The sequence below is a fragment of the Heptranchias perlo genome, chromosome 41 (genome assembly GCF_035084215.1).
Source record: "Heptranchias perlo isolate sHepPer1 chromosome 41, sHepPer1.hap1, whole genome shotgun sequence".
Lineage (NCBI taxonomy): Eukaryota > Metazoa > Chordata > Chondrichthyes > Hexanchiformes > Hexanchidae > Heptranchias > Heptranchias perlo.
The window spans coordinates 14,103,780-14,124,067 of NC_090365.1; positions in this window are offsets into that span (position 1 = coordinate 14,103,780).

Consider the following 20,288-nt stretch of genomic DNA (forward strand, 5'->3'; position numbering starts at 1 on the left):
CTGGGTATTTATCAGGAAATGGAACTTAGGCTCATTTGCTCCCCGCTCCCCAACCCAAGGGAAGTGTCTCTACCGTAGTCCTGTCTGAGATAAGATAACGCCACAGACATGGCGGGATTGAGCCTTTGACTTTTCTGATTGAGGCATTTCGCTGCTCATTGAAGTTACCCACAAGGCTATTGGGGAGCCCAAAAATGTTTATTTCTGTAAAAGAGTCAACAAGTTTGATTCAAGCTGATCCAAAATGCAGTGATAATGAGAACTGGCCTCCATCAGTTCCCAGAACCTCAGTGTACGGACTTCAAGCTTTGCCCTCTACTTTATGGTCTCACCTAAAACTTTTGGTTGTGCTACGGCTCCTCGGCACATTCCATGTCCATACAAAATTACAGATTCTGTGCATGTTATAAACCGAACTGAGTTTTATCCCCATTAATCACATCGTTGAAGAAATAATTCTACACAATTGCTAAAAATTGAGAAAGAGGAGGTACTTGAAAGGCCAGCTGTACTTAAAGTAGATAAGTCACCCAGTCCGGATGGGATGTATCCTTGGTTGCTGAGGGAAGTAAGGGTGGAAATTGCGGAGGTACTGGCCATAATCTTCCAAATATCCTTAGATATGGGGGCGGTGCCAGAGGACTGGAGAATTACAAATGTTACACTCTTGTTCAAAAAAGGGTGTAAGGATAAACCCAGCAACTATGGGCCAGTCAGTTTAACCTCAGTGGTGGGGAAACTTTTGGAAACGATAATCCGGGACAGAATTAACAGTCACTTGGACAAGTGTGGATTGATTAGGGAAAGCCAGCATGGATTTGTTAAAGGCAAATTGCGTTGAACCAACTTGATAGAGTTTTTTGATGAGGGAACAGAGAGGGTAGATGAGGGCATTGTAGTTGATGTGGTGTATATGGACTTTCAAAAAGCGTTTGATAAAGTGCCACATGGTAAGCTAGCTATTAAGATTGCGGTCCATGGAATAAAGGGAGCAATAGCAACATGGATACAGAATTGGCTAAATGACAGGAAACAGAGAATAGTGGTGAATGGTTGTTTTTCGGACTGGAGGGAGGTGTACAGTGGTGATCCCCAGGGGTCAGTGCTGGGACCACTGCTTTTCTTGATATATATTAATGACTTGGACTTGGATGTATAGTGCACAATTTCAAAATCTGTAGATGAGACAAAGCTTGGAAGGATAGTGAACAGTGAGGAGGATAGTGATAGACTTCAAAAGGATATAGACAGGCTGGTAGCATGGGCGGACACGTGGCAGATGAAGTATGACGCAGAAAAATGCAAGGTGATGCATTTCGGTAGGAAAATAAGGAGAGGCAATATAAACTAGAGGGGACAATTGTAAAAGGGGTGGAGGAACAGAGGGATCTGGGGATATATTTGCACAAATCTTTGAAGGTGGCAGGGCAGGTTGGGAAAGTGGTTAAAAAAGCATACGGGATCCTGGGCTTTATAAATAGAGGCATAGACCACAAAAGCAAGGAAGTCATGATGAACCTTTATAAAACACTGGTTGGGCCACAACTGGAGTATTGTTTCCAGTTCTGGGCACCGCACTTCAGGAAAGATGTGAAGGCCTTAGAGAGAGTGCATAAGGGATTTACTAGAATGATTCCAGGGGTGAGGGACTTAAATTACGTGGATAGACTGGAGAAGCTGGGATTGTTCTCCTTGGAACAGAGAAGGTTGCGAGGAGATTTGATCGAGGTATTCAAAATCATGAAGGGTCTAGACAGAGTAGATAGAGAGAAACTGTTCCCATTTGAGGAAGAGTCAAGAACCAGAGGACACAGATTTAAGGTGATTGGCAAAAGAACCAAAGGTGACATGAGGAAAAACTTTTTTACCCAGCGAGTGGTTAGGATCTGGAATGCACTGCCCGAGGGGGTGGTGGAGGCAGATTCAATCATGGCCTTCAAAAGGGAACTGGATAAGTACTTGAAAGGAAAAAATGTGCAGGGCTACAGGGAAAGGACGGGGGAGTGGGAGTAGCCAGATTGCTCGTGCATAGAGCCGATGCGGACTCGATAGGCCGAATGGCCTCTTTCCGTGCTGTAACCTTGTATGATTCTATAATAGTCACATTTGATACGCTTCTGTTAGCTGCACTTCATTGTAAACAAAGAACTCACATTTTTATAGCCCCTTATCACACCCAAAGGGCGTCACAAAGCACTTCACATCTAATTAATTACTTTTGGAGTGCACTCACTATTGGTAAGAGGTCAAACGCAGCAGTCAATTTTCGCAAAGCAGGATCCCACAAACAACAAGAATGACTAGGTTATTATTATTAGAGTGGAGTGAAGTGGAGTGAAGTGGAGTTGGGTGAAGTGGAGTAGAGTAGAGTAGAGTAGAGTAGAGTAGAGTAGAGTAGAGTAGAGTTGGGTGGAGCGGAGTGGAGCGGAGTAGAGGGGTGGAGTGGAGTGGAGTAGAGTGGATTGGAGTGGAGTAGAATGGAGTGGAGTGTAGTAGTGTAGAGTGGAGTAGGGTCGAGCTGAGTGGAGTGGAGTGTAGTGGAATGGAGTGCAGTCAAGTGAATAGAGTGGTGTGGAGTAGAATAGACTGGAGTGGATTAGGGTAGAGTAGAGTAGAGTAGAGTAGAGTAGAGTGGAGTGGAGTACAATGGAGTTGTGTGGAGTGGAGTAGAGTTGGGTGGAGTGGAGTGGAGTAGAGGGGGTGGAGTGGAGTGGAGTGGAGTGGGTGGAGTGGGGTGGAGTGGAGTAGAGTGGATTGGAGTGGAGTAGAATGGAGTGGAGTGGAGTGTAGTAGTGTAGAGTGGAGTTGAGTCGAGCGGAGTGGAGTGGAGTGGAGTGGAATGGAGTAGAATGGAGTGGAATGGAGTAGAATGGAGGGGAGTGGAATTGAATGGAGTGGAGTTGAATGGAGTGGAGTTGAATGGAGTTTGGTGGAGTTGAATGGAGTGGAGTGGAGTGGAGTGGAGTGGAGTGGAGTTTGGTGGAGTAGAATAATAGAAGCACTGGGAGGCACTAGTCAATATACAGGAATCTTTATCATACTTGGGACAGTGCTGACCGTCCCAGAGATGCCTTTTGTCTTGTGACCTTGCAACTTTCGCCCCTCCCTCTCCTGAAGGTTCCAACTCTTGCTTCGGCCCTGTTCCACTGGTGCCAATCCACCCTCCAGTACCTCACACCCTGGTGGCCATTCTCCACGTGTGGGCCCATCGAGTATTATCAGGCTGCCCATTACCATTGAGCTCTAATTACCAGGAAGGTCCCAAGTTCCAGTCCTGATCTCAGCTCGGGCTGTGGTAGGGGCGTTGGAATTAGCATTAAAACCTTTGGATTAAGGAGAGGCAAAAAGGACAATCAGCCCACATTTCAGTGACCCAACAAGAACAACTTGCATTTATATAGCGCCTTTAACATGGTAAAACGTCCCAAGGAGCTTCACAGGAGTGATTATCAAACAAAATTTAACACTGAGCCACTTAAGGAGATATTAGGACAGGTGACCAAAAGCTTGGTCAAAGAGGTAGGTTTTAAGGAGGAGAGAGGAGGTGGAGAGGCAGAGAGGTTTAGGGGGGGAATTCCAGGGCTTAGGTTGAAGGCTTGGCCACCAATGGTGGAGCGAAGGGTGAGGGGATGGAGGAACGAAGCGTTCTTGAGAGTTGTAAGGCTGGAGGAGGTTATAGAGATAGGCTGAAAATGCAAGTGTGGACTTGGCGGGGGCGGGGGGCATGAACTGGCTGGGCTGGGTATTCTCCGCCCCCCCGCCCCGCCAGCCCCCCACAGCCGAATAACCTTGGCACCATCTTGGCTCATACATGGGCGGTGTGCAATTCTTCCCATTGATACTTTTACCAGGGTGGAGAAAAGCAGCACAAAGCAGCAAATGGGAAATCCGGATTTTTTCCAATCAAATTATTAACAGGAGGGTTACAACTCCCTCTCTACCCCCCCACTCCACTCCACCAACACCCCCTCCCCCCTGTAAACAACGGCTAAATGGGTGAGAATTCTGAAGACTGCAGGAACCCCTTGGAAGTGTTCTGCAGCGAGTCGGTGCTTTGAGGAGAAGAGGAGAGAGAAAGAGAATAAAACAAAGGACTAGAACACGGAGAGGGACAGACAGACGGAGAGGGAAGAAAGAAACAGCAGAGAGAGATTGCATGTGCAGCTCATTTTCAATTCATTTTTGCAGATTAGCATGTAACCCGATTGAAGCTTAAATTTAATAAACACTAATGCCGCCAGATTTTACCTGCATTAATCTTCCATTTAAATTCAGGGTCATGAATTCACCCTCCGTGCATTTTAGCTGCAATATAATCCTCTCAGCTTTGTCCATTATGTAAAACATTTTAATTACACAAGTACCAGCTCAGCTGTCAGATTGTGCACTAATCACGGAGAGAAAATGTGTTTATTTGTACATAGGAAAAGGGCATTTTTTATTTTGATCCCAGCTATTTTTTTGAACCAAATTTTTTATCCCCCTCTTTTCCTGATGACGCTGATTCTTTTCGGGGGCATAATCTTTCCGCCCTCCAAGACCTTGACCAAATGACCACTCGTGTCAGCCTAGACAGGGTATTCGACTGAGGAAGCATCACAGCCAAGCCGGATCCTGTCCTCACTGGATGACCAACACAGGCCTTTCCCAGCGGGAGGTCAAACACCAGCATGGACTGAATGGGCCGAATGGCCTGTTTCCGCCTGTAATTTCTACGTAGGTGTCACCAGGTTGTGAGGGAACACAGGAATTCTGACTGAATTTTCCCTTCTGTGTTCAGGGGCGCTAGGGTTATTTATAACCGCTGATACCAAGGCTGAGACTAGCCTATCTCTGTAACCTCCTCCAGCCCTACATCCCTCCGAGATCTCCAATTCTGGCCTCTTGCGCATCCCTGATTTGAATCGCTCCACCATTGGCGGCCGTGCCTTCAGCCGCCTAGGCCCTAAGCTCTGGAATTCCCTCCCTAAACCTCTCTGCCTCTCTCTCTCCTCCTTTAAGACTCTCCTTAAAACTCACCTCTTTGACCAAGCTTTTGGTCACCTGTCCTAATATCTCATGTGGCTCGGTGTCAAATTTTGTTTGATAATCGCTCCTGTGAAGCGCCTTGGGACGTTTTACTATGTTAAAGGCGCTATATAAATGCAAGTTGTCGTTGCTTTTGCTGACTGAGCACGGGGTGGGGGAGGGAGGCATTTGAACTTGTCTGAGCCACAGGTTCTACACTTAGGAGCTGAGGAGCTGCAGTTTGCTTGATTCTAGGCTTGAGGGTCTGATCAGCTCGACCATTCATTATTGCCAATGATTAGCTAGATTGTAATGGAATAACCCATACTGTAACTGGGAGCTGGAGTTCAAGATGAGGGATTTTGCTCTGAATCACGTCCCTCCCTCTCAATGGGATTGCGAACATTGAATCATTAAACTGCTAATGAGGGTGTCTCAAGTTTTCAGCCAGTTAGAACCCTCCTTTATCCTTATCCCTAATCTAATTGGGAAGTAATGAGCAACGATCCCTGCACGTTTAAGGAAAGCTGTTACCACATGAGTGAATACTCCAGTTCCACATCGTACTGCTCTGAACCTTGAGATCAAAGAGCCAAGAGGGGAGTGTTAATGGCACTGGGCTGGTGACCCAGTGCTTGTGAGCTGACGTCCCCTCCGTAACACGTTTTGAAACTGAATTCTATAAAAGCTGCCATCATTTGTTGGGCTGACACCAGGGCAACATCATGAGGACAAAAGGCACCTGACTATCCCTACCGGTCACTCCCAATTACAGTCTCGCAACACCTGAGGGAACTCCACGCATAGGATCTTACAGCACAGAAGGAGGCCATTCGGCCCATCGTGCCTTTCCCGGCTCTTTGAAAGAGCTTTCCAATTAGTCCCACTCCCCCCCTGCTCTTTCCCCACAGTCCTGCCAATTTTCACTTTTCAAGTATTTATCCAATTCCCTTTTGAAAGTTATTATTGAATCTGCTTCCCTTTCAGGCAGCGCATTCCAGATCAGAACAACTCGCTGACTAACAAAATATTCTCCTCATCTCCCCTCTGATTCTTTTGCCAGTTGTCTTAAAATCGTGTCCTCTGGTTACCGACCCTCCTGCCAGTGGAAAATGTCTATCAACTCCATCAAAAGCCCCTCAGTCTATCCACATAACGGAAGTCCCTCATCCCTGGTGCTATTCCAGTAGCCATCGTTGCTACGATGTGGAATGCACTGCCTGAAAGGGAGGTGGAAGCAGATTCAATAGTAACTTTCAAAAGGGAATTGGATAAATACTTGAAAAGTAAAAATTGGCAGGACTGTGGGGAAAGAGCAGGGGGGAGTGGGACTAATTGGATAGCTCTTTCAAAGAGCCAGCACAGGCATGATGGGGCCGAATGGCCTCCTCCTGTGTAAGATTCTATGGTTCTATGACATGGGTTGGAGTCAAGGAGGGTAAATGCAGTTCCTGTTCCTGGTCTATGTGTTAATGGCCTCGTTAAGGCCCCGCTTTTCAGTAATGGATGTGCGCTGGGAATTATCTCACCACATCAGTCACACTGTAATGAAAGGCTTCTGACTCCGTCATAAAATATTCATAAATGTAAAATAAATAGATGGGTTTTGCCAATTTGTCTGCCTATTCAGAGCCTGTCAGTGCAATGTCTTGTAATTACCTGTGGTCTACAAATCAGGAAGCATTTCTGGTTAAAGGCGCCCTGTCATCTTGCACCAGACGAGACCTGTTCCTCTCAGTGCAATTTCTACACTGTGCAAGTCCTTTAACACATTTACTTTCTTTGCCCCCTCTCCCCCACGTCACCCACCGCTCCCCCCTTGAATGTGCTACCTCTTGCTGGGGTACAGTTCCAGGGACAGTAGCTGTCTTCCAATTCTTGGCCCAAGTCCCGTTCTCCAACACGTGACCCTAATTATCGAGCAGGATGCCTGGTGGTTGGGCAGGAGGCACAACTGAGTCCGATCCTGTTCTTTTGAGACGTTAAACCAAGACCCCCGTCTACCCTCTCAGGTGGACGTAAAAGATCCCACAGCGCTATTTCAGAGAAGAAGCAGGGTAGTTCTCCTGGTGGTATATATTAATGATTTGGACTTGAATGTGGGGGGCTTGATCAAGAAGTTTGCAGATGATGCAAAAATTGGCCGTGTGGTTGATAGTGAGGAGGAAAGCTGTAGACTGCAGGAAGATATCAATGGACTGGTCAGGTGGACAGAAAAGTGGCAAATGGAATTCAATCCAGAGAAATGTGAGGTAATGTATTTGGGGAGGGCAAACAAGGCAAGGGAATACACAATAAATGGGAGGATACTGAGATGTGCAGAGGAACAAAGAGACCTTGGAGTGCATGTCCACAGATCCCTGAAGGTAGCAGGACAGATAGATAAGGTGGTTAAAAAGGCATACGGGATACTTCCCTTTATTAGCCGAGGCATAGAATATAAGAGCAGGGAGGTTATGCTAGAACTGTATAAAACATTGGTTAGGCCACAGCTTGAGTACTGCGTACAGTTCTGGTCACCACATTACAGGAAAGATGTGATTGCACTAGAGAGGGTACAGAGGAGATTTACAAGGATGTTGCCAGGGCTGGAGAATTTTAGCTATGAGAAAAGCTTGAATAGGCTGGGGTTGTTTTCTTTGGAACGAAGGAGGCTGAAGGGTGATTTAATTGAGGTGCATAAAATTAAGACAGGACTAGATAGAGTGGATAGGGAGGACCTATTTCCCTTAGCAGAGGGATCAGTGGCCAGGGAACATAGATTTAAAGTAATTGGTAGAAGGATTAGAGAGGAGCCGAGGAGAAATTCTTTCACCCAGAGGGTGGTGGGGGTCTGGAACTCACTGCCTGAAAGGGTGGTAGAGGCAGAAACCCTCAACTCATTTAAAAAGTACCTGGATGTGCACCTGAAGTGCCGTAACCTGCAGGGCTACGGACCCAAGTGCTGGAAAGTGGGATTAAGCTGGATAGCTCTTTTTCGGCCGGCAGGGACACGATGGGCCGAATGGCCTCCTTCTGTGCCGTAACTTTCTATGATTCTATGATTCTCCCCGGTGTCCTGGTCAATATTTATCCCTCTGTGGGAGCTTGCTGTTTGTGGGATCTTGCTGTGTACAAATTGGCTGCCGCGTTTCCTACATTACGACAGTGACTACACTTCAAAAGTACTTCATTGGCTGTAAAGCGCTTTGGGATGTCCTGAGGTTGTGAAAGGTGCTATATAAATGCAAGGCTTTCTTTCTTTGACCTGTGAAACCACTCCCTTGTGAGTCATTAAACGACTTGGATGACCCATTAACAGCCTTCCCACCCAGCCTGGCTCTAACCTGGAGGTTGCATCCTTTCCCAGATGGTGCATTCCAGTCTGGACACTGATGAATGGTGAAGTTCCTTGAGGCTGTTTCCCTTTTTTTAAATTCTCGGGGTGTTGGCGTCGCTGGCAAAGCTGGCATTTATTGCCCATCGCTATTTGCCCTTGAGAAGGTGGTGGTGAGCCACCTTCTTGAACTTTGCAGTCCGTGTGGTGAAGGTTCTCCCACAGTGCTGTTAGGGAGGAAGTTCCAGGATTTTGACCCAGCAGCGATGAAGGAACGGCCGATATATGTCCAAGCCGGGATGGTGTGTGATTTGGAGCTGGTGGTGTTCCCATGCACCCACTGCCCTTGTCCTTCTAGGTGGTAGAGGTTGTGGGTTTGGGAGGTGCTGTTGAAGAAGCCTTGGCGAGTTCCTGAAAGAGGATTGTAGGACTGGAGAAGGTTACATAGATCGGGGAGGTGAGGCCATGAAGGCACGTAAACACGAGGAAGTGAATTTTAAATTGGTGCAGGGTTACATAGGGATAGGATTGGGGGATTCAGCCCCTCGAGCTTGTTCCGCCATTCAATTACATCTTGGCTAATCTGCATCAGGCAAAGTTTTGGTTGAGTTTAAACTGAAAACATTGATGCTGTTGGACTCTTCAGCTACTCAAACCTTGGTTTGGGAATGAGGACAAGTTAAGGAAAGCAAATAGGGGAATTATTTGTATTTTTTCAAAGATTTTACAGTTGCTAGTTTAGCTTTGAATCTAAATGCAAAAGCCTCGGCTCCCGTAACCGCAACCTCCCTGTCACATTCCACTTAACCATCACAATACCCCCAATAGTTCGGAGTTGAAATCCTCCACAGAACAAGAAAGAAAGACTTGCATTTATATAGCGCCTTTCACCACCTCAGGACATCCCAAAATGCTTTAGAGGCACTAAAGTACTTTTTTGACGTGTAGTCACTGTTGTAATGTTGCAATGTGAGGAGATAGGAAGAGAATAATCCACCTGTCTCACAGTTTACGTGACTATTCTGGACCTCAGTCAATCTTCATCTGCTTCCATATCCCTCCAACCCCTATTAAATTAGGAACCTTTGCAGTTTCTTTTTGAATTGATTCGGTGAATGTTTAGTGGCCAGTATTACCTTATCCCTTGCATTTACTATAAAGTTATGTTCACTGGATTGATTCCTGGGATGAGAGGGTTGTCCTATGAGAAAAGATTGAGTAGAATGGGCCTATACTCTCTGGAGTTTAGAAGAACGAGAGATGATCTCATCGAAACGTGTAAGATTTTAAGAGGGTTTGACAGGATTGATGCTGAGAGGCTGTTTCCCCTGGTTGGAGAGTCTAGAACTAGGGGGGCATAGTCTCGGGATAAGGGGTCGGCCATTTAGGACCGAGATAAGGAGGAATTTCTTTACTCAGAGGGTTGTGAATCTTTGGAATTCTCTACCCCAGAGGGCTGTGGACGCTCAGTCATTGAATATATTCAAGGCTGAGAACAATAGATTTTTGGAATCAAGGGATCTGGAGATCGGGCGAGAAAGTGGAGTTGAGGTCGAAGATCAGCCATGATCTTATTGAATGGCAGAGCAGGCTCGAGGGGCCTTATGTTCTTATGTTCTTAAAGTTTTCTTTTAAATTATATTTAGTTCAGGCTCCCAATAGCTCAGCATTTATGTAGCCATATAGAGCACCGAGGTCCCTGGTGCGATCCCCCAGTCTGTGCAGACTTAGTACAGCTCAGTGAGAGTGGAGCAGAGATGCGACAACCAGACTCTGCACCCCTTAGTTAGGGAGGGAAGAGTCAGCCTGGCTTCCTGCTCCTCATCGCCATGTGGGTATGTTATGTGAACGTTGACAGGATGTGCTCAGCTATAGTATCCCCCCATTACCGACCAGCCTGGCTAGCACTCCTGTCAAGGGTCACATACAGTCACTCGTGGAAACCTGCCCGGCAGGAAATAAGAGATTTAACTCACTCCTTTCTCAACTTGTTCTTGTCTCCCCCTTTTCATCTTCTCCTTGCTCCACACGAGGGTTACCCCTCACTCACTGTTCTCAGCCCGGAGTTCTCAGCGTGGGCACAACCCACAGGCAATGGCAGGTAACCCAGGCGATGGCAGTCCCACTAAGCTCGACAACGGAGGAGAGGCGTTGGATGAGGACGGTGTGGTCAACCATGTCAAAGGCTGCAGGCAGGTGGAGAAGGACGAGGAGGGTCACAGTCACATAGGATGTCATTTTGACTTTGGCTTCAGTGCTGTGGCCGGGGCGGGATTCAAACATGGAGTTGTGGGAAAGATGGGCATGGATTTGGGAGGTGAAAACACATGGGGAGGTTGGAGATGGAACAGATGCAGGGACAGAGGGACAGCCTTAAGGGGGGGGGGGGGAAGCAAATTCACAGCTAAATATGATCACATTTAATCATCAGGACAGATTAGATTTATACAGGCAAGCCAAGGACAGGTGACAATTGACAAAGGATGGTTTGAATTGGGAGTTTTCTATCCCTAGGGATACAAGGCCCTATCAACCTTTATTAAATGTTTACAGTGTGAGCCCAATGACACAGGAGGGGGGGGGAGGGGGTGAGTCCATCATGTGTTATGGCACTGAGCCAAACACGGACCAGAAGGGTCCCAAGTACAATCCCTTATCTGATCTGAATTAGCTGATCTCAACCAAGAGGTCCTGGTCCGGCAGCTTAACGATTTAGGGCTTGTGAAAAGAAAAGTCAGTCTGGGAACGTGCTCCTGATCACGGTGCAGTGACCCCTCCGGAAGTGTGCGTGCATGAGAGACTTTCTGGGGATGAGTCGGTCAGCTCAGCTGTGATGCCAACTGTGGGTGAATAGCCCATGAAACATAGAAACATAGAAAACAGGAGCAAGAGTAGGCCATTCGGCCCTTCGGGCCTGCTCCGCCATTCAAAATGATCATGGCTGATCGTCTAACTCAGTATCCTGTTCCCGCTTTTTCCCCATATCCCTTCATCCCTTTAGCATTAAGAAATATATCTATCTACTTCTTGAATACATCTAATGATTTGGCCTCCACTGCCTTCTGTGGTAGAGAAGCGGGAGGAGGTATTGGCGGTTTTAGCAGGCCTAAAAATGGATAAATCCCCAGGCCCGGACGAAATGTATCCCAGGCTACTGTGTGAGGCAAAGGAGGAGATTGCGGGGGCTCTGACACATATATTCAGAACCTCTCTGGCCACAGGGGATGTGCCAGAGGACTGGAGAACCGCTAATGTAATACCATTATTCAAGAAGGGGAGTAGGGAAAAACCGGGGAACTACAGGCCAGTGAGCCTAACATCAGTGGTAGGAAAATTATTGGAAAAAATTCTGAAGGACAAAATTAGTCTCCACTTGGAGAAGCAAGGATTAATCAGGGATAGTCAACATGGCTTTGTCAAGGGAAGATCATGTCTGACTAATTTGATTGAATTTTTTGAGGGGGTGACTAGGCGTGTGGATGAGGGTAACGCAGTGGATGTGGTATACATGGATTTCAGTAAGGCCTTCGATAAAGTCCCCCACAGGAGACTGGTCAAGAAGGTACGAGCCCATGGAATCCAGGGTGCCTTGGCACTTTGGATACAAAACTGGCTTAGTGGCAGAAGGCAGAGGGTGATGGTCGAAGGTTGTTTTTGTGACTGGCAGCCTGTGGCCAGTGGGGTACCACAGGGATCGGTGCTGGGTCCCTTGCTGTTTGTGGTCTACATTAATGACTTGGATATGAATGTAAAAGGTATGATCAGTAAGTTCGCTGATGATACAAAAATTGGTAGGGTGGTAAATAGCGAGGAGGATAGCCTCAGTCTGCAGGACGATATAGATGGGTTGGGCAGATGGGCGGAACAGTGGCAAATGGAATTTAACCCGGAAAAGTGCGAGGTGATGCACTTTGGAGGGACTAACAAGGCAAGGGAATACACAATGAATGGGAGGACCCTAGGCAAGACAGAGGGTCAGAGGGATCTTGGTGTGCAAGTTCACAGATCCCTGAAGGCGGCGGAACAGGTCGATAAGGTGGTAAAGAAGGCATATGGGATACTTGCCTTTATTAGCCGAGGCATAGAATATAAGAGCAAGGAGGTTATGATGGAGCTGTATAAAACACTGGTTAGGCCACAGCTGGAGTACTGTGTGCAGTTCTGGTCGCCACACTACAGGAAGGATGTGATCGCTTTGGAGAGGGTGCAGAGGAGATTCACCAGGATGTTACCAGGGCTGGAGCGCTTCAGCTATGAAGAGAGACTGGGAAGATTGGGTTTGTTTTCCTTGGAGCAGAGGAGGCTGAGGGGGGACATGATTGAGGTGTACAAAATTATGAGGGGCACAGATAGGATGGATACTAAGGAGCTTTTTCCCTTCGTTGAGGGTACTATAACAAGGGGACATAGATTCAAGGTAAAAGGCGGGAGGTTTAGAGGGGATTTGAGAAAGAACTTTTTCACCCAGAGGGTGGTTGGAGTCTGGAACTCACTGCCTGAAAGGGTTGTGGAGGCAGGAACCCTCACAACATTCAAGAAGCATTTGGATGAGCACTTGAAATGCCATAGCATACAAGGCTACGGACCAAATGCTGGAATATGGGATTAGAGTAGACAGGGCTGATGGCCGGCGCGGACACGATGGGCCGAAGGGCCTCTATCCGTGCTGTATAACTCTATGACTCTATGACTATGAGAATTCCACAGGTTCACCACCCTCTGAGTGAAGAAATTTCTCCTCATCTCGGTTCTAAATGGCATACCCCGTATCCTGAGACTGTGACCCCTGGTTCTGGACTCCCCAGCCATCGGGAACATCCTCCCTGCATCTAGTCTGTCTAGTCCTGTTAGAATTTTATATGTTTCGATGAGATCACCTCTCATTCTTCTAAACTCTAGTGACTATAGGCCTAGCCGACCCAATCTCTCCTCATACGTCAGTCCTGCCATTCCAGGAATCAGTCTGGTGAACCTTTGTTGCACTCCCTCCATGGCAAGGACATCCTTCCTCAGATAAGGAGACCAAAACTGCACACAATACTCCAGATGTGGTCTCACCAAGGCCCTGTATAACGGCAGTAAGACATCCCTGCTCCAGAAATGACAAGGCTCATGCATCGTTTGGGCAAGGCACTGGGAGGCAACTAACACCGGTGGATCCACATCACACCAAGGAGTCAAGAAAGAAAGAAAGACTTGCATTTATATAGCGCCTTTCACAGCCTCAGGACGTCCCAAAGTGCTTTACAGCCAATGAAGTACTTTTGAAATGTAGTCACTTTTGTAATGTAGGAAATGCAACAGCCAATTTGCGCACAGCAAGATCCCACAAACAGCAATGTGATAATGACCAGATCATCTGTTTTTAGGTGTTGGTTTAGGGAGAAACATTAGCCGGGATGCTGGGAGATTCCCTGCTCTTCTACGAACAGCACCATGAGATCCTTAACCTCCACCCGAACCAGCGTACAGGTCTCATCCAAAGGGCAATCCCTGTGGGAATGCTGCATCCCCCTCAGTACTGCACTCAAGTGTCAGTCTAAATCATGTGCTCAAACTCCTGTCATGGAGCTCGAACTCACAGCCTTCTGGTCAAGGTGAGGTTGCTTCCTACTGAACCAAGCAAATAAGGAGAAACTGTTTCCAGTGGCAGGAGGGTCAGTAACCAAAGGACACAGATTTAAGGTAATTGGCAAAAGAACCAATCTGATCTGGAACGCGCTGCCTGAAAGGGCGGTGGAAGCAGATTCAATAGTAACTTTCAAAAGGGAATTAGATAAATACTTGAAGAGGAGAAATTTGCAGGGCTACAGGGAAAGAGCAAAGGGGAGTGGGACTAATTGGATAGCTCTTTCAAAGCGCCAGCACAGACACGATGGGCCGAATGGCCTCCTTCTGTGCTGTAAGATTCTATATACTGATATCAGGTGGCACATCCTTAACCAAACAAATAGCAACGGGGATCAGTGATAATCCAGAGGCATTTTTATCTGTTCCTTTTGGTTTTCGTGTCATATTCCCATCAGTGACTGTCTTACACAAGGAGCAGAAACCTTTTAAATTGGGAAAAACAATGTGATAGCCTCACAAGGCCCAATTGGTCAACGCACCAAGCTATTTGCACACAGCAAGATCCCACAAACAGCACTGAGATGATGGATCGGTTAATCTGGTTTTTGGTGCTGTTGGTTAAGGGATGAATGATATCCGGGACACTGGGAAACTCCCTGCTCTTCTACAAATAACGCCATGTGATACTGAACGGGACAAGATCACCAGATCGTTACGACTGAGGAAGGTCCATTCAGCCCAATATAATTCATTTGTCTAGGAAGACCATAAAATTCCCCATCTACATCGATTTTTTTCTTAAATGACTCTGGGATTTTCACTTCCACTAGTGTTGAACACGTTGTGTGAATCAGAATGTCTTACATCGAATTTACAGCACAGAAACAGGCCATTCGGCCCAACTGGTCTATGCTGGCGTTTATGGTCCACACGAGCCTCCTCCCTCCCTACTTCATCTCACCCTATCAGCATATCCTTCTATTCCTTTCTCCCTCATCTATCTAGCTTCCCCTTAAATGCATCTATGATATTCGCCTCAACTACTCCTTGTGGTAGCCGGTCCCACATCCATTGTATCTGTTCTGATATCGGTCCTAAATTTACCTTTTACTAATTTGGACCTGTGTCCCCTTGACCTACTCTCTCTATTTAGTTTAAAGTAATAGTCCACATTTACCTTCTCCATTCCTTTAGCGATAAGATTACCTCCCAGAATACAGTTTACTGCTCTGGAGCAGGGATGAAAATCATTTATAGTTACCTCTCCGATTTGCTATCCATAGCCCCACACTCCCGGCTAGTACAAAGAAGGTTCACTCGGTTAATCCCGGGGATGAGGGGGCGGACATATGAGGAGAGGTTGAGTAGATTGGGACTCTACTCATTGGAGTTCAGAAGAATGAGAGGCAATCTTATTGGAACATATAAGATTGTGAAGGGGCTTGATCGGGTGGATGCGGTAAGGATGTTCCCAAGGATGGGTGAAACTAGAACTAGGGGGCATAATCTTAGAATAAGGGGCTGCTCTTTCAAAACTGAGATGAGGAGAAACTTCTTCACTCAGAGGGTGGTAGGTCTGTGGAATTTGCTGCCCCAGGAAGCTGTGGAAGCTACATCATTAAATAAAGTTAAAACAGAAATAGACAGTTTCCTAGAAGTAAAGGGAATTAGGGGTTACGGGGAGCGGGCAGGAAATTGGACATGAATTTAGATTTGAGGTTAGGATCAGATCAGCCATGATCTTATTGAATGGCGGAGCAGGCTCGAGGGGCCGATTGGCCTACTTCTGCTCTTATGTTCTTATGTAGACAGTGTGTGCTGTGACTCAGTGGTTAGCACTCTAGATTGTGGGTTCAAGTCCCACTTAGAAACTTGATTATGTAATCTCGGCTGATATTTTCAGGGTGTGCTGTCTTTTGGATGAGATGTTAAACTGAGGCCCCGTCTGCCCTCTCAGGTGGATGTAAAAGATCCCCTGGCACTATTTTGAAGAAGAGCAGGGGAGTTCTCCCCGGTGTCCTGGACAATATTTATCCCTCAACCAATTATCACTAAAAACAGATTACCTGGTCATTTCTCACATTGCTGTTTGTGGGAGCTTGTGCTGCCGTGATTCCTACATTACAACAGTGACTCAAGTACTTCAATTGACTGTAAATCGCTTTGGGACGTCCTGAGGTGGTGAAAGGCTCTATATAAATGCATGTTCTTTCTTCTTTCTAATGTGGATGTGGGTATCAGGCAGGGTCAGAATCAGGAATGCCGCACACATCACTATGATTCAGCAGCTTGCCTGCATTAATGTGAAGAATTTTTAAAAATTCATTCTCAGAATGTGGACATCTCTGACAATTATTGTCCATCGCTAGTTGCCCTGAGGAAGTGATGGTAACGGGGTGGCTTGTTAGTTAAAAGTTAACCACATTGGAGATACATATAGGCCAAACCAGGTAAGGACGGCAGGTTTCCTTCCCTAAAGGACATTAATGAACCAGTTGGGTTTTTGGCAATAATCGAAAGTTTCAGGGTTACTTTCACTGAAGCCATTTTTTTTATTTCCAGATTTTTACAACTGAATTCAAATTCTCAAACTGTCTTGATCTGGCAATTGAACTTACAGATTCAGCATTATTAGTCCAGGCCTCTGGATTACTAGTCCAGTAACATAACTACCACACCTGTGCTATAGCTGGCACGCAGTGTTGTAAGAAGAATGAATGAACTTGGATTTATATTGCATCTTTCACAACCTCAGGATGTCCCAAAGCATTCGGGAGCATGCAGCCAATGAAGTACTTTGTTGAAATGTAGTCACTGTTCGAATGTAGGAAACATGGCAGCCAATTTTGGCACAGCAAGATCCCACAAACAGCAATGTGATACATGAGCAGATAATCTGTTTTTAGTGATGTCGGTTGAGGGATAAATATTGGCCAGGACGCCGGGGAGAACTCCCCTGCTCTTCTTCGAAATAGTGCCATGGGATCTTTAACATCCACCTGAGAGAGCCTATGGTTTACCGTCTGCATCCGAAAGACGGCACCTGCGAACAGTGCAGCACTCCCTCAGTACTGCGCAGGGAGCGTCAGCCTAGATTTTATGCTCAAGTCCCTGGAGTGGGGATTGAACCGATGACATTCTGACTCAGAGGCGAGAGAGCTACCCACCAAGCCATGGCTGCCTGGGAGCCCGCACTTGGATGAGATACAGGGTAAGGCAGAACCTGCATTGCTGTTTGTGGGATCTTGCTGTGCGCAAATTGGCTGCCGCGTTTCCTACATTACAACAGTGAGTACACTTCAAAAGTACTTCATTGGCCACTTTGGGACGTCCTGAGGTCGTGAAAGGCGCTATATAAATGCAAGGCCTTTCTTTTTTTCTTTTGTTGCCTGTGGAAACTCACTCAAGCATCTTGGGAAGAAGAGCTGGGCAAATTGGAACATAGGAACATAGGAACAGGAGTAGGCCATTCAGCCCCTCGTGCCTGCTCCGCCATTTGATAAGATCATGGCTGATCTGTGATCTAACTCCAAAAACCTGCCTTTGGCCCATATCCCTTAATACCTTTGGTTGCCAAAAAGCTATCTATCTCAGATTTAAATTTAGCAATTGAGCTAGTATCAATTGCCGTTTGCGGAAGAGAGTTCCAAACTTCTACCACCCTTTGTGTGTAGAAATGTTTTCTAATCTCACTCCTGAAAGGTCTGGCTCTAATTTTTAGACTGTGCCCCCTACTCCTAGAATCCCCAACCAGCGGAAATAGTTTCTCTCTATCCACCCTATCCGTTCCCCTTAATATCTTATAAACTTCGATCAGATCACCCCTTAACCTTCAAAACTCCAGAGAATACAACCCCAATTTGTGTAATCGCTCCTCGTAACTTAACCCTTGAAGTCCGGGTATCATTCTAGTAAACCTACGCTGCACTCCCTCCAAGGCAAATATGTCCTTCTGAAGGTGCGGTGCCCAGAACTGCTCACAGTTCTCCAGGTGCGGTCTAACCGGGGTTTTGTTATAGCTGCAGCATAACTTCTGCCCCCTTGTACTCTATCCTGTAGATATAAAGGCCGAGAGAGAGAGAGAGAGAGAGAGAGGTGGTGACATTGCTTCATCTAGTGTTTCTTAATGCAGCAGTATGCTGTACTTCCAGCCTGTTGCTGAGACTCCAGCTGACAGATGCCTGATAATTAAAGCCTGAATCCCGACCTGCCTCCATCTGCCAAGCCGTGACTGGGAGGGCAGTGGTGCGATTGAATCGTTTTATGCACTTTTTCAATGGGGGCCCTGCCTGACTGACAGGTTCCTGGCGCTGGGCTGAGGAGAGGGGAGGCATCTGTTGGTTTTTCCCTTGAAAAGTCACCAGCCTCGAAACATCTGCGGAGCTATTGTCCAGTGCCTGACGTTGTCATGTTTCTTCCACGGAGGCTGCTTGTGTTCGTCAGCGAAGGGGAGGGTCTCGGACCTCCAGCCTCAATACCAGGGGTCTCGTCTGTCTCTTTGTGTCGCTGGTTTGTGGAAGAGATCAGAATGGAATCAGCTCAAGTAACAAGAACCCCCTATCCCAGCCGCCACCCCCAACCCCACATGGTGTTTATAGGCAATGAAACATTGTGTAACTATAAACAAACACTTAATGAGGCACTTGGACAAAAACAAGAAACTGGGTCCATTTTGCCACCTATTAACTCTTTAAATGCTGGGTTTAAATGCATGGCCTCCCCCACCCCGCATCTCTGTAACCTCCTCCGGCCCTGCAACCCTCTGCGATCTCTGCCACCCTCCAATTCTGGCCTCTTGCCCATCCCCGATTTTAATCGCTCCACCATTGGCGGCCGTGCCTTCAGCTGCCCAGGCCCCGAGCTCTGGAATTCCCTCCCTAAACCTCCCCGCCTCTCTACCTCTCTCTTTCCACCTTTCAGATGCTCCTTTAAACCTACCTCTCTCCTATCCTAACATCTCCTTCTGTGGCTCAGTCTCAAATTTTATTTGATTACGCTCCTGTGAAGAGCCTTGGGACGTTCTCGCGACATTAAAGGCGCTATATAAATGCAAGTTGTTGTTGTCGTTGGGTTCCTTCTGGTTCTGAGATTTCCTCGCAATGGTCATCAATGTCTGTCCCTCCCCTCCACCAGGCCTCAATACTCACAAACTCTCTTCCCAATCCCCTCCGTCCGTCCCACCATGTCTCTCCCCACTTTCGAAAGCCACTCTCAAGATCTACCTCCTCAACTGCGCCTTTAGTCACCTCCCCATTTACTGGCGCCTCCCTGTAAGTCACTAGGGCAACTGACGTCGAACGGGAATCCATGCGCCTGCTCCTCCAGGATGTTGCCATCCTTGGCCTGGCTCCATTAGGTGAGGCAGGAGCACAGGGACAACGGGAAGCATTCCCGCACATGGGGGGATGCTGGGGGAGTGGGGGGAAAGGAAAATAACAGACGCAGCGTGTAAATGCTCAGGGGTGCGGTACGGACCAGGAAGACCCCAGGTCTGCTTGCTGGTCTGTGCTGAACTCAGGTTAAGGCTGGGCTGAAGATACTACACTTGTCTTCAATGGCCCTCAGCTCGGGAGGGTAAAGCTAAACCAGGGCCCCCACTCCTCATCACTATCCAGCGACCCCTGATGGAAAATGCCAGGTGTGGAACTAGGAGGACAGCATTGGGCTCAACAGTGGTGCCCTACACAGTCGAATAGCCGGGCAAGATCTTACTGTCTAGATTCACGCATGAAGAACGATCAACCGTGGAACCATTGCCAACAAGAATCGGGAGGAGAGGGCAAGAATGGAGTGGTCACCGCCATCTTCTCAAGGGCAATTAGGGATGGGCAATAAATGCTGGCCTTGCCAGCGACGCCCACATCCCATGATCGAATTTTAAAAAATACTAGACGGGCCCACTCTCTCCAGTCTAAAAGCTGAGCTAAATGCCTTTTTGGCATTTGAGATTAATGTCCCTTTTATTTCTTCCAAATCAAGGACGCTTGGCATCCAGCCTGGGCATCCTGACGCAACACAGAAGCAAGCTGGTCCCTGCTGCAGCTTCAGGGACAGTTAACAAACAACAGCAGCACAGTCAGTTAGGACAGGACTGTCCACCCATTCATGGGGTAACGCATTTCACATTGAGCCCTGGAAATCTGGCTCTTTGAAACCCAGCTAACTCACTTATATCTTTGCTTACATTTCTCACTCGCTGGTTTTGTCCTGTCTGAATTTTATGGGCCCAGAGGTTTTGGAAAGGGTTGTTTTTAGTGCTGTTACTAAATCATAAATCAGACAGCAGTCAGCAACTTTTATAGATAAACAACAACAACTTGCATTTATATGGCGCCTTTAACGTAGGCGGAGGAGCGATTATCAAACAAAAATTGGCACCGAGCCACATAAGGAG